This window comes from Pongo pygmaeus, chromosome 6, assembly GCF_028885625.2.
Source record: "Pongo pygmaeus isolate AG05252 chromosome 6, NHGRI_mPonPyg2-v2.0_pri, whole genome shotgun sequence".
Lineage (NCBI taxonomy): Eukaryota > Metazoa > Chordata > Mammalia > Primates > Hominidae > Pongo > Pongo pygmaeus.
The window spans coordinates 42,032,710-42,044,955 of NC_072379.2; the positions used below are offsets into that span (position 1 = coordinate 42,032,710).

Below are 12,246 nucleotides of genomic sequence, written 5' to 3' on the forward strand. Positions count from 1 at the left end.
TTCGGAACAACTGTTGATGTGTGAGCTGTGTCTGTGTGTTATGTGCATAAGTGGTGGTGTAACATACACACACATGTACTGTTCCTTGTGCCCTGGCCTGAGCTCTCCAGCTGCCTTCTCAGCCTGAAGGCTGGGCTTCTCTGCTGGCTTGGGGTTCTAGATTGCATGTCACCTGCTTACCAGGCGTCACAAGGCCAGGCTGGGGGCATGAGGAGGTTGGGGCAGCGGGAGAGTGGGGAGAAACTAGGAGAGTGCCTGAGTATTTTAGAAAGAACCAAGTTTTTGCTTGGCAAAAGCTTGTACAGAGACGAGGGAGTCTGGACCTTTGGTCATGGTAGGACTGAAGCTAGCAGGACCCGAGATTTGGGGCTTCCATGATCCCTGCTCCTCTTCTGTTAACACCCAAGGATTTCCATGAAGCCAGTGTGTATGATGGGGGCAGGACGGTAGTATTTTCTGGGCAGGTGTGAACTAGAGCTGCTAAGGAGCTGCAGACGATATTCTTGCAGTTTGGTGGTTAGCAGTATTCAGAAGGAAAAAGAGTTAATGGAACTGGAGATAAAGAGCAACCATTTGAGCATCTGCTGGGAGACATCTGTCAACTGCACAGACCCTATCAATGGGCATCACTTCCACCTCTTGGAAGACGAGACAGGGCAGAGAGTGCCTGCAGTGCTGAGGCCTGGTCCTTGCCCTAGGTTGGCCTTCCCACTTGGCTTCATGGAGTGCTGAGGCTGGTCCTGGGGACAGTGAGTGCTCTGGATGTTTTGGCCAAGCTGTGTTCTAAAGTGATGCACAGTCTGTCTCCACTACGTTTATCTCTCTGACCCTGTCACTTCCAGGCACACCCTACCAAGAGTTTGTATCCCAGAGCCACCCTGATGGAGAGGAGATTGGTTTCTCCAGTGATTTCCTTCTTTGCGGGGTGGGGTAGAGGAACATGGAGCCAGCCTTATGCTGTATTCCTGCCTGGGGACAGCAGGGTCTGGGCCCGGAGCAGAGGAGTTTGGGTAAAGGTATGGTGGCTGTTTGTTCAAAGTGTACATTCCTTCCTCCTAACGGCATCCCTGGGGGAAGCTATTTCTATGTTTTAGGTGGGGAAGATGAGGCTTAGAAGTTGCCTGGTGAATTAGGTTCTTTGCAGGATTTGGGTTCTGGACTGTCCACCCTGGTGGAGTAGCTGGTACCACGGGGGTTTTTGCTATGGGGTTAGGCACCACGTGGGTGCTCTGGGGCCAGGGCATTGGAAAGAATGGGAGGATTGTTTGAGCCCAGAAGTTCGAGGCTGTATGATCACGCAACTGCACTCCATCCTGGGCAACATACCGAGACCCTCTCTCTCTCTCTCTCTTTTTTTTTTTTTTTTTTTGAGACAGAGTCTCGCTTTATTGCCCAGGCTGGAGTGCGGTGGTGCAATCTCAGCTCACTGCAACCTCTGCCTCCCAGGTTCAAGCAATTCTCCCTGCCTCAACCTCCTGAGTAGCTGGGATTACAGGTGGACGCCACCACTCCTGGCTAAGTTTTTTGTATTTTTAGTAGAGACAGAGTTTCACCATGTTGGTCAGGCTGGTCTTGAACTCCTGACCTCAGGTGATCCACCCACCTCGGCCTCCCAAAGTGCTGGGATTACAGGCGTGAGCCACCATGCCTGGCCGTGAGACTCTATCTTTAAAAAATAAAGAACAGGAAGGTCCATCTTCGTATCCTGAGACTACAGAGAGAAAGTAAGTATACAGGGCTCGTTCAACACCCCACGTGGGAGGCAGGTACCATGTGCCCATTTACGTGTGAACAAACAGGCACTCAGTGTTGGCCTCTTGGACTTAAATCTCTGGCCAAAGCCTGTGCCCTTTGCACAAACGTGCAAATCAGGACTGGGGCAGGCCTTGGATGAGGGTGTGTGTGCTATGGGCAAATGAACCTAGGGCCGTCCAGGGCCAAACAGCACAGAGGGTGTGTGGGCCTGGAAGGGAGGAAAGGGGTGTGGCACGTGCTGCGTGGAAGCCTAAGGCTTCACTAAACAGCAGAGAAGCTTGGATGGTTTTCAGGCTGGTGACGCCCTGGCTCAAGCAGGAAGGTCAGGAGAATGCAGTGGCCTCTCCACTCTGGGCTGGCACAGTTTTGCCCACACCTATACGTGAATGGGTGCCTGGGTGTGTGGACTGTGCTAGGGTCTGGAATCGGATGGACAAGGCACAGTCTATGAAGCAAGGAGCAGAGATGGTCAGCCGATGCAGACTGCTCAATAGTCATGTTGTTGGGAGTTCAGGGTACTGGAGGGCTATAAGGGGCCCTCACCCAGTTGGAGAGAATGCTGGCTTCCTTGAGAAAGCGAGGTTTATGCTGAGGTGGGAAGGGTGGGAGGGAACAGCAATCCTAGCAGGGGAGACAGCATGTGCAAATTCCCTGGGGTGGGAGGGATCCCTGCACATTTGAGGGTGAAAAGACCAGAGGGTTGTTACCAAAATATGCAATGGGGGCTGAAAATTCGATTTTTTAAAAAAATGTAATAGTCACATGTTAAAAATTCAAAAGATACAGAAGATGGAGGGTTTTTGAAAACAAGGGCATTCTTTTTCTTTTTCTTTTTTTTTTTTTTTTTTTTTTTTGACATGGAGTCTTGTTCTGTCACCCAGGCTAGAGTGCAGTGGCGCCATCTCGGCTCACTACAACCTCCGCCTCCTGGGTTCAAGCGATTCTCCCGCCTCAGCCTCCTGAGTAGCTGGGATTACAGGCACCCCCCATCATGCCTGGCTAATTTTTGTATTTTTGTAGAGATGGGATTTCACCATGTTGGCCAGGATGAACTCCTGACCTTGGGTGATCTACCCGCCTCAGCCTCCCAAAGTTCTGGGATTACAGGCGTGAGCCACCACACCCAGCCAACAGCATTGTGATGATATAGCTGGTGATAGCAGATGGGAGGACAGTGGTGTGCCCAGAAACCTCTGGACCTGGAGCACAAAAGGCTCAGGGTGCATTCCCAGCCTAGCGGATTCTCTGCCTGCATCTGCTAAGGATGAATGACTCAGCTTTGGGGGAATTAGTTGTGAGACTTTGGACTTCAGGGGCAGGGGCCCCAAGAGGCAATGGTGATAAAGTTGAATTTGAGCAGGGAAGGTGCCCCTGTCAGCTGTCATCCTTTTCCCCAGGAACATCATTATGTAAGACTCCTGCCTTGTGGAACAGGCTGTGAGTTGCTGCTCTTCCATTCCTCACAGCCACGTTTACAAGGGTAAGGAAGGGAAGGAGTGGTTCATCATTGCAGAGGGGAACGTGCCTTGGCCAAGTAGACCTGCTCTGTGCCAGGCATGACACTGGGCAAATGCACAGTAGTTAGTTTATTTATCCTGAAATGTTTTCAGAACTCAATGCATCGTGTCTTGTTATCCCTCCAGCCTATCTGCAAACCTGCTGAGATGCAGTAGGTTTGGCGTAGAATGCACCGAGGGTATCTGTGGCACCAGTGGGCTAAAGAACAAGGCACATCAAGGGGGTCTTCAGACGAACACCCCAAGGGCTGCCTCTACCACGCAGCATCCTGCTGTGGCTCGCCTCAATGTCCCAGGTGCTCTGTGGGCACAGTGGCCAGGTCAGACCACGATGGCCACTTTCTGACTGTATGGTCTCGTACAGGGAAGGCATGTCACTTTTCTTGGCCTTCTGTAGGTTCTCACCTGTAAGTGGGGGTAAAATGTCCCCTCCAAGGGTTCCTGTAGGGGCTGAAGTGGCTCAGGCACCTGGCACGCCTGTTGCAGCCCAGCTCTGTGCTAGCACCTCCCAATGCCTGTTGAATCCACCATTGCCTTCTGGGATGTGTCTCCATACTTCCATGAGAATACGTCTAGGGCACAGCCTGGGGTTCTGCATTTGAGTTCTCACCTCCGTCCCAGGTGAGCCCAAAGGTGCTGGTCTCTAGTCCACATTTGAGAGGCAAGGCTTTAATATCCACCACACACATTTATTTTGCAGATTGGCAAAAGCTTAGATTGACGAGCCAGCCCAATGTCACTTGGCTAAGTGGTAGAGGGGAGGTGCTGTGTCTGTCAGACTCTAGTCTGGAATTGGAGGTGGGATACCTAGGTTCAAGTCCTGGATATGAAACTCCTCTGTCACATCCCTTCTCTGAGCCCAACACTTAATCCGAAAGTCATGGTGACGTGGGAGGCCAGGTAAAGTAGGAGATGTCTAGCTAGATTGGAATTTCAAATAATGAGGAATTTTACAGGATAACCGTGTCCTGTCCAATATTTGGGACATATGCTAAAACAGATATTCACTGTTTCTCTGAAATTCCAATATGCCTGGGCATCCTGCTTTTTATTTGCTAAATGTGCAACCGTAGGTTGTGAGGCCTCTCTGACCCATGCGTGGCCTCCTCCAGGAAGTCTTCCTGAGCGCCAGCCTGGGCTGGGCATCCTCCTCTGTGTGTCTGATGCTGCTCTGACCTCATGAAGCTCTAATTGCTGGGGCCTGTCCCCACCTTGGTGTGGGAGCTCTTCGGAGGCAAGGACCATGCCAAGTTGCACATGCGTGTGTTCCTGAGTCCAGTGGTTCATTAAAAGCTTTTCCCTGAGAGTATCCTTAATGCCCTGGAGGTAATTCTCTTTTCACAACCTTTCTACTGCCTGAGGCTCTTGAGGACTAATTCCAGTTAAAAGCAGAGGGAAGGATGTGGTAGGAATAGCACCGCATGGAGCTGGACTCTGTGCCCCCCATGCAGCAGGCAGGACCCTCCCTCTGTGTCACCTCCATGACTCAGGGCTCAGACAGGAAGCCCTCATCCTCATCCTCCACGGGTCTCATGTTTGTCAAGGCCAGGGGTATCAGGCGTAGGCAGGGGCCCATGCCTGCTCCCATCTGGGAGACTCTGCTTCAGGCCCCTCTCATGGCCCCTTTTGTTCCCCACAGCTCACTGTACAACTTGTTGGTTCAGGGTTAGAAAATGCAGTTCTGTGTCGAGGGGGACCACCACAGAAGACAAAGGGTCCAGGATGAAGGCTGCCCATCAGCTTGCAGGGCTGGGATGAATGTGAGAAGCAACTGATGCTTGTACAGTGGAGAGTAAGCATGTAGGGCCAGTCCCCAGACCTTGTCTCCCCTCAGCCTTGACATGTGATCTCCATTTCTGGTGGCTACCCCTAGTGGTCTGGCTTCACCATCTTAGCCCTGCCCAGGCTAAGACCCTCTTCCATCAGAACCTGCAGCTGGGATGCTGGGAGCAACAGTCAGGGCAGAGCTGCTCATCCTCCCCTTCAGGGAGCCCTCAGGAAGTACTTGAGACCTCCCGAACATTTATAGATTCAGCCTGCCTCATCCTCTGCATGGACCTACACGCCCTTCTTCTCAGCAGTGGGCTGGGGGACCAGGCTCCTGAACTGCTTGTGGCTGTTCCAGCAGTGGGGAGATGGAGGGTCACACAGCCCTGAGTCTATGGCTTTGACAGCAACGGGTCCTGACTGCAGGTGTATTCCTGAAGCCAAGTATCTAATACAATCACTGAAATGTACAAATTGGACCCCTATAGGTGCAAGGATTCTTGGTGTAGGAGGTATGGCCCCCGCCCCAGGAACCGGGACCTCAGCTTCCAGAAGCAAAATGCGTGAATGCAGTGATGGTTAGGCCAAGTGCCAAGGGAGACAGCCAACCCCTGCTATCATGGCCAGAGGAGGGAGAGACCATTCACGCCTGGGTGGTGGTAGAAATCCTCACTGCCAAGGAGATTCTATGGGCAGGTGTTGGGAAGGCCCAGAGAAGCCTGAGAGACAGGCTTGGCTTGGTTATAGCAGAGCTGGGTGGAGGGAGCAGATTAGTTGGCTTAGCATAGGCTTCCTGCAGGGTGGTGGTTCTTGGCCAGATTTGCCCCAGTGGGGCTTTTGGGAAAGTATGGAAATATTGTCGTTTTTGTTTGTTTGTTTTTTGAGACAGAGTCTTGCTCCGTTGCCCAGGCTGGAGTGCAGTGGTGTGTTCTTGGCTCACTACAACCTCCATCCACCTCCCGGGTTCAAGTGATTCTCCTGCCTCAGCCTCCCGAGTAGTTGGGACTACAGGCATGTGCCACCACACCCAGCTAATTTTTGTATTTTTAGGAGATATGGTTTCACCATGTTGGCCAGGCTGGTCATGAACTCCTAACCTCAAGTGATCCACATGCCTCAGCCTCCCAAAGTGCTGGGATTACAGGTGTGAGCCACTGTCCCAGCCAAGAAACATTTTAGGTTATCATATCTGGGCAATGGATGCTACTGGCATTAGGTGGGAAGAGGCCAGGGATACTGTTAAAATCATACAATGTACAAGGCAGCCCCCACAGGAGAGTTCTGTGGTTGAAAATGTCCATAGTGTTGAGGTTGAGGACTCTGCTGTGGGGCAACAGTAGGAGAAGGGGTGCTAATAGTCAGGTGGTGGACGGCAGGGAATTACAGGTACATCAGTTAGGAGTGTATACAACTGCAAGTAAGAGACCACCAGATGGCAGGAACAGTGGGAACAGAATGGTTTATCTTTTTCATGTGTCAAGATAAGTGGTGCTAAAGTCAGGCGTGGTGGCCCTCACTTATAATCCCAGCAATTCAGGAGGCTGAAGAGCGAGGATCACTTGAGGCCAGGAGTTCAAGACCAGCCTGGGCAACACAGTGAAATGCCATCTCTAAAAATAAAAATTAAAAAAATTAGCCAGGGGCTGGGTGCAGTGGCTCACGCCTGTAATCCCAGCACTTTGGGAGGCTAAGGCGGGTGTATCACCTGAGGTCAGGAGTTTGAGACCAGCCTGGCCAACATGGTGAAACCCTGTCTCTACTAAAAATACAAAATTAGCCGGGCGTGGTGGCGCACCTGTAATCCTAGTTACTCAGGAGGCTGAGGCAAGAGAATCACTTAGAACTGGGGAGGCGGAAGTTGCAGTGAGCTGAGATCATGCCATTGCACTCCAGCCTGAGCGACAGATCAAGACCCTGTCAAGGAAAGGAAAGGAAAGGAGAGCAGAGGGGAGGGGAGGGGAGGGGGGAAGCGGGGAGGAGAAGGAGGGAGGGGGAAGATTAGCCAGGCATGGTGATAAGCACCTGTAGTCCCTCCTAGCTACTCCGAAGGCTACGGTGGGAGAACTGCTTGAGCCTGGGAGGTCAAGACTGCAGTTAGCGATGATCGTGTCACTGCACTCCAGCCTGGGTGACAAGTGAGACCCTGTCTCAAAAAGAAAAAAGACAGGAAGAAAGAAAGAAGAAAAGAAAGAAAGAGAAAGAAAGAAAGGAAAGAAAGAAAGAAAAAAAGAGAAAAGAAAGAAAAAGAAAGAGAAAGGAAGGAAGGGAAGGAAGGAAGGAAATGCATCTGATTTTTGTGTATTGATTTTGTATCCTATAATTTTGCCAAGTTCATTTATTAGTTCTAGTAATTTTTTTTATTAAAAAAAATTTTTGAGATAGGGTCTCACCCTGTTGTCTAGGCTGGAGTGCAGTGGCACGGTTATAGCTCACTGCAGCCTCCATTGCCAGGACTCAAACAATCCTCCTGCCTCAGCCTCCTGAATAGCTGGGACTACAGGCATGCCAGCATGCCCGGCTAATTATTTTATTTTTTGTAGAGATGGGGTCTCACGTTGTTGCCCAGGCTGGTCTTGAACTCCTGGGCTCAAGTGATTGTCCTGCCTCAGTCTCCCAAAGTGCTGGGATTATAGGCATGCTCCACCACACTCAGACAAGTTGTAATACATTTTCAGTGGAGTATTTACTGTTTTAGAATATAAAATCTATCTGCAAATAGAGATAAGTTTAATTTTTTTCTAATTTGGACACTCTTTTCCTTCCTTCCTCCCCTTCCCCTTTCCCTTCCCCTTCCCTTTTCCCTCCCTCCCTCTCTCCCTCTCTTTGTCTCTCTCTCTTTCTCTCTTCTCTTTTCTTTTCATTTCATTTTTGCCAAATTGCTCTGGTTAGAACTTTTAATACTATGTTGAATAGAAGTGGTGAAAGTATCTCATTCCTAGACACTTTTCAAAAGAAGACATACATGCAACCAACAAACATTTGAAAAAAAACTCAATATCACTGATCATTAAAGAAACAGAAATCAAAACCACAATGAGATACCATCTCACATCAGCCAGAATGGCTATTATTAAAAAGTAAAAAAAAGAAAAAATAACATGCTGGCAAGGTTGTAGAGAAAAGGGAACACTGGTACAGTGTTGGTGGGAGTGTAAATTAGGTCAACCACTGTGGAAAGCAGCATGGCAATTCCTCAGACACCTAAAGGCAGAACTACCATTCCACCCAGCAATCCCATTACTGGGTATATACCCAAAGGAATGTAAGTTGTTCTACCATAAAGACACATACACACGTCTGTTCATTGCAGCACTATTCACAATAGTAAAGACATGGAATCAACCTAAATGCCCATCAATGACAGATTGGATAAAGAAAATGTGGTACATATATGCCATGGAATACTATGCAGCCATAAAAAAGACATGTGATTATGTCCTTTGCAGGAACATGGATGGAGCTGGAGGCCATTATCCTTAGCAAACTAACGCAGGAACAGAAAACCAAATACCACATATTCTCACTTATATTCTCTCACTAAATGATGAGAACACATGGGCACTAAGAGGGGAACGACAGATGCTGGAGCCCAGTGGAGGGTGGGAGGAGGGAGAGGAGCAGGAAAAATAACTATTGGGTACTAGGCTTAGTACCTGGGCGAAAAAATAATCTGTACAACAAACCCCCACGACACAAGTTTACCTATATAACAAACCTGCATGTGTACAACTTAACGTAAAATAAAAGTTAAAAAACAAGACCAGGCATGGTAGCTCATGCCTGTAATCCCAGCCCTTTGGGAGGCCGAGGTGGGCAGATCACTTGAGGTCAGGAGTTTGAGACCAGCCTGGCCAATGTGGTGAAACCCTGTCTCTATCAAAAAAAAAAAAAAAAAAGCCAGGTGTGGTGGCCCTTGCCTGTAATCCCAGCTACTCGGGAGGCTGAGGCAGGAGAATTGCTTGAACTTGGGAGGCAGAGGTTGCAGTAGGCCGAGATCGCTCCACTGCACTCCAGTTTGGATGACAGAGCGAGACTCTGTCTCAAAAAAAAAAAAAAAAAAAAAGTTAAAAAAACAAAACATCAGACACCACATGGCAGGATCCAGGATCCAATCAGCTCAAGCTCTGGCATCACCCCATGGCAGGATCCAGTCAGATATTACCTTCCAGCATCACCTCATTGTGAGATCCAATTAGATCATGCCTCATTACCCTATGCTTATAAAACCCAACCCAACCCCTAGCTCAGAAAGAGATTGAGCATTCCCTCCTTCCTTGCCAGTTGACTTTAAATAAAGCTTTTCTTATCTCAAAATATAAAAAAGAAAGTATCTCCGCTGGGCATGGTGTGCTCATGCCTGTAATCCCAGCACTTTGAGAGGCAGAAGTGGGCAGATCAACTGAGGTCAGGAGTTCAAGACCAGCCTGGCCAACATAGCAAAACCCCGTCTCTACTAAAAATACAAAAATTAGCCACGTGTGGTACCTGGCTAATTTCCACGCCCGGCTAATTTTTGCATTTTTAGTAGAGACGGGGTTTTGCCATGTTGGTTAGGCTGGTCTTGAACTTCTGACCTTGTGATCCACCCACCTCAGCTTCCCAAAGTACTGGCATTACAGGCGTGAGCCACCACCCCCAGCCCTCTTGTTCCTGATCTTAGAGGAAAAACCTTCAGTCTTTCATCATTGAAAAAAAAATTATTTTTCGAGACAGAGTCTTCCTCTGTTTTCCAGGTTGGAGCGCAGTGATGTAATCGTGGTTCACAGCAGCCTCAAACTCCTGGGCTCAAGTGATCCTCCTGTCTCAGCCTCCTGAGTAACTAGGACTACAGGCATGCACCACCGCACCAAAATTTTTTTTGGTAGGGTCTTGCTTTGACCTTCCTTTGACCTTGCTTTGACCCTTGATTTGACCTTGCTTTGACAGGGTCTTGCAATGTTGCCCAGGCTTCTCTTGAACTCCTGGGCTCCAGTGATTCTCCCACGTTGGCCTCCCAAAGCAGTGGCATTATGAGCATGAATCATTGAGCCTGCCAGCCTTCTGTCACTGAGGATGATGTAAACTGTGGGGGTTTTTTGTTGTTTTTGTTTTTGAGACGAAATCTCACTCTGTCGCCCAGGCTGGAGTGCAATGGCACAATCTCAGCTGACTGCAACCTCTGCCTCCTGATTTCAAGTGATTCTCCTGTCTCAGCCTCCTGAGTAGATGGGATTACAGGCGTGTGCAACCACGCCTGGCTAATTTTTTGTATTTTTAGTAGAGATGGGGTATCACCATGTTGGCCAGGCTGGTCTCTTAACTCCTGACCTCAAGTGATCTACCTGCCTCAGCCTCCCAAAGTGCTGAGATTACAGGCATGAGCCACCACACCTGGACATTTTTTTCATACATGGCCTTTATCATGTTGAGAGAGTTATCTGTATTCCTTGTTTTCTGAGTGGTTTTATTATGAAAGGATGTCGGATATTGTCAGATGTCTTTTCTGCATCAGTTGAGAGAATCATGTGATTTTTTCCCTTCATCCTGTTAATCTGGTATAGTTCATTAATTGATTTCCATATATTGAACCATCCTTATATTCCAGTAATAAAGTCTACCTGGTCATGATGTATACTCTTTTTTTTTGTTTGTTTGTTTGTTTTTTGGTTTGTTTTTTTTGGAGTGGGAGTCTTGCTCTGTGGCCCAGGCTGGAGTCCAGTTGCGTGATCTCAGCTCATTGCAACCTCTGCCTCCCAGGTCCAAGTGATTCTTCTGCCTCAGCCTCCTAAGTAGCTGGGACTACAGGCATGCAACACCACAGCCAGCTAGTTTTTGTATTTTTAGTAGAGACGGGGTTTCACCATGTTGGCCAGGCTGGTCTCGAACTCCTGACCTCAAGTGATCTGCCTGCCTCGGCCTCCCAAAGTACTGGGATTACAGGCTTGAGCCACCACGCCTGGCCAATGTGTATAATCTTTTTAATACGATGTTCAGCTTGGTTCGCTAGTATTTTTACTCAGTATTCATGAAGGATATTGTATATTTTATTCAATATTTATGAGGTCTGTAGTTTTCTTGTAGTGTCTTTGGTTTTGATATCAGTATACCATAGGATCAGGATACTATGAACATGCCCTCATAGGATAAGTTAGGAAGTGTTCTTTCCTCTTCAATTTAGGGAAGAATTTGAGGAGGATTGATAGTATTACTTTTTCTTTTTCTTTTTCTTTTTTTTTTTTTGGAAACGGAGTTTTGCTCTTGTTGCCCAGGCTGGAGTGCAATGGTGTGATCTTGGCTCACAGCAACCTCTGCCTCCTGGGTTCAAGCGATTCTCCTGCCCCAGCTTCCTGAGTAGCTGGGATTACAGGCATGTGCCACCATGCCCAGCTAATTTTGTATTTTTAGTAGAGATGGGGTTTCTCCATGTTGGTCAGGCTGGTTTCGAATTCCGACCTCAGGTGATCCGCCTGCCTCGGCCTACTAAAGTGCTGGGATTACAGGCGTTGAGCCAGCATGCCCAGCTGATATTAATTCTGCTTTAAATATTTGCTAGAATTCGCCAGTAAAGTCATCTGATCCTGGGCTTTTCTTTTGGGGGAGTTTAAAAATTACTGATTCAATTTCCTTACTAGTTATATGTCTATTTAGATATTCTGCTTCTTCATGAATCAGTTTTGGTATGCAATGTCTAGCAATTTGTCCATTTCTTCTAGATTATCGTTTGTTATACATTCATTTATAGTATTATCTTGTATTTTTTATTTCTGTAAAATTGTAAAGTTCCCACTTTCATTTGTGATTTTGGTAATATGAGTCTTTTCTTTTTTTTAGTCACCTTACCTAAAGGTTTGTCAATTTTGTTGATTTTTTCTTTTAAAATTTATTTTTCTGTATTATTTTATTTGTATTATAGATTGCTCCTTCAGAATATTTTTTTCAAGAAATCAACTTTTTGTTTCATAGCTGTTCTCTATAGTTTTCTATTCCCTATTTCACTTATCTCAGTTGTAGTCTTTATTATTTTTAAAAATTCTAGCTTTGAGTTTAGTTTTTCTAGCTCCTTAAGGTGTGCAGTTAGAAAATTTCAAATCTTTCTTCTTCTCTTTTCCTCCCCCTCCTCCTTCTTCCCCCTCCTCCTTCTTTCTCCTCCCCCTTCCTCCTCCTCCCCCTCCTCCTGTTGGGGTGATCAGACCCAACACCAGGTCGTGGGGGTGACAAAGTCCGGCGG

At 47.8% G+C, this 12,246-nt stretch overlaps 1 protein-coding gene across 1 annotated transcript in view; it reads right to left on the minus strand.

Annotated features, from left to right (window-relative positions):
* The window catches only part of OGDH (oxoglutarate dehydrogenase), a 481,583-nt gene that overhangs the window by 142,539 nt on the left and 326,798 nt on the right, over positions 1–12,246 (minus strand). The window lies entirely within an intron of this gene.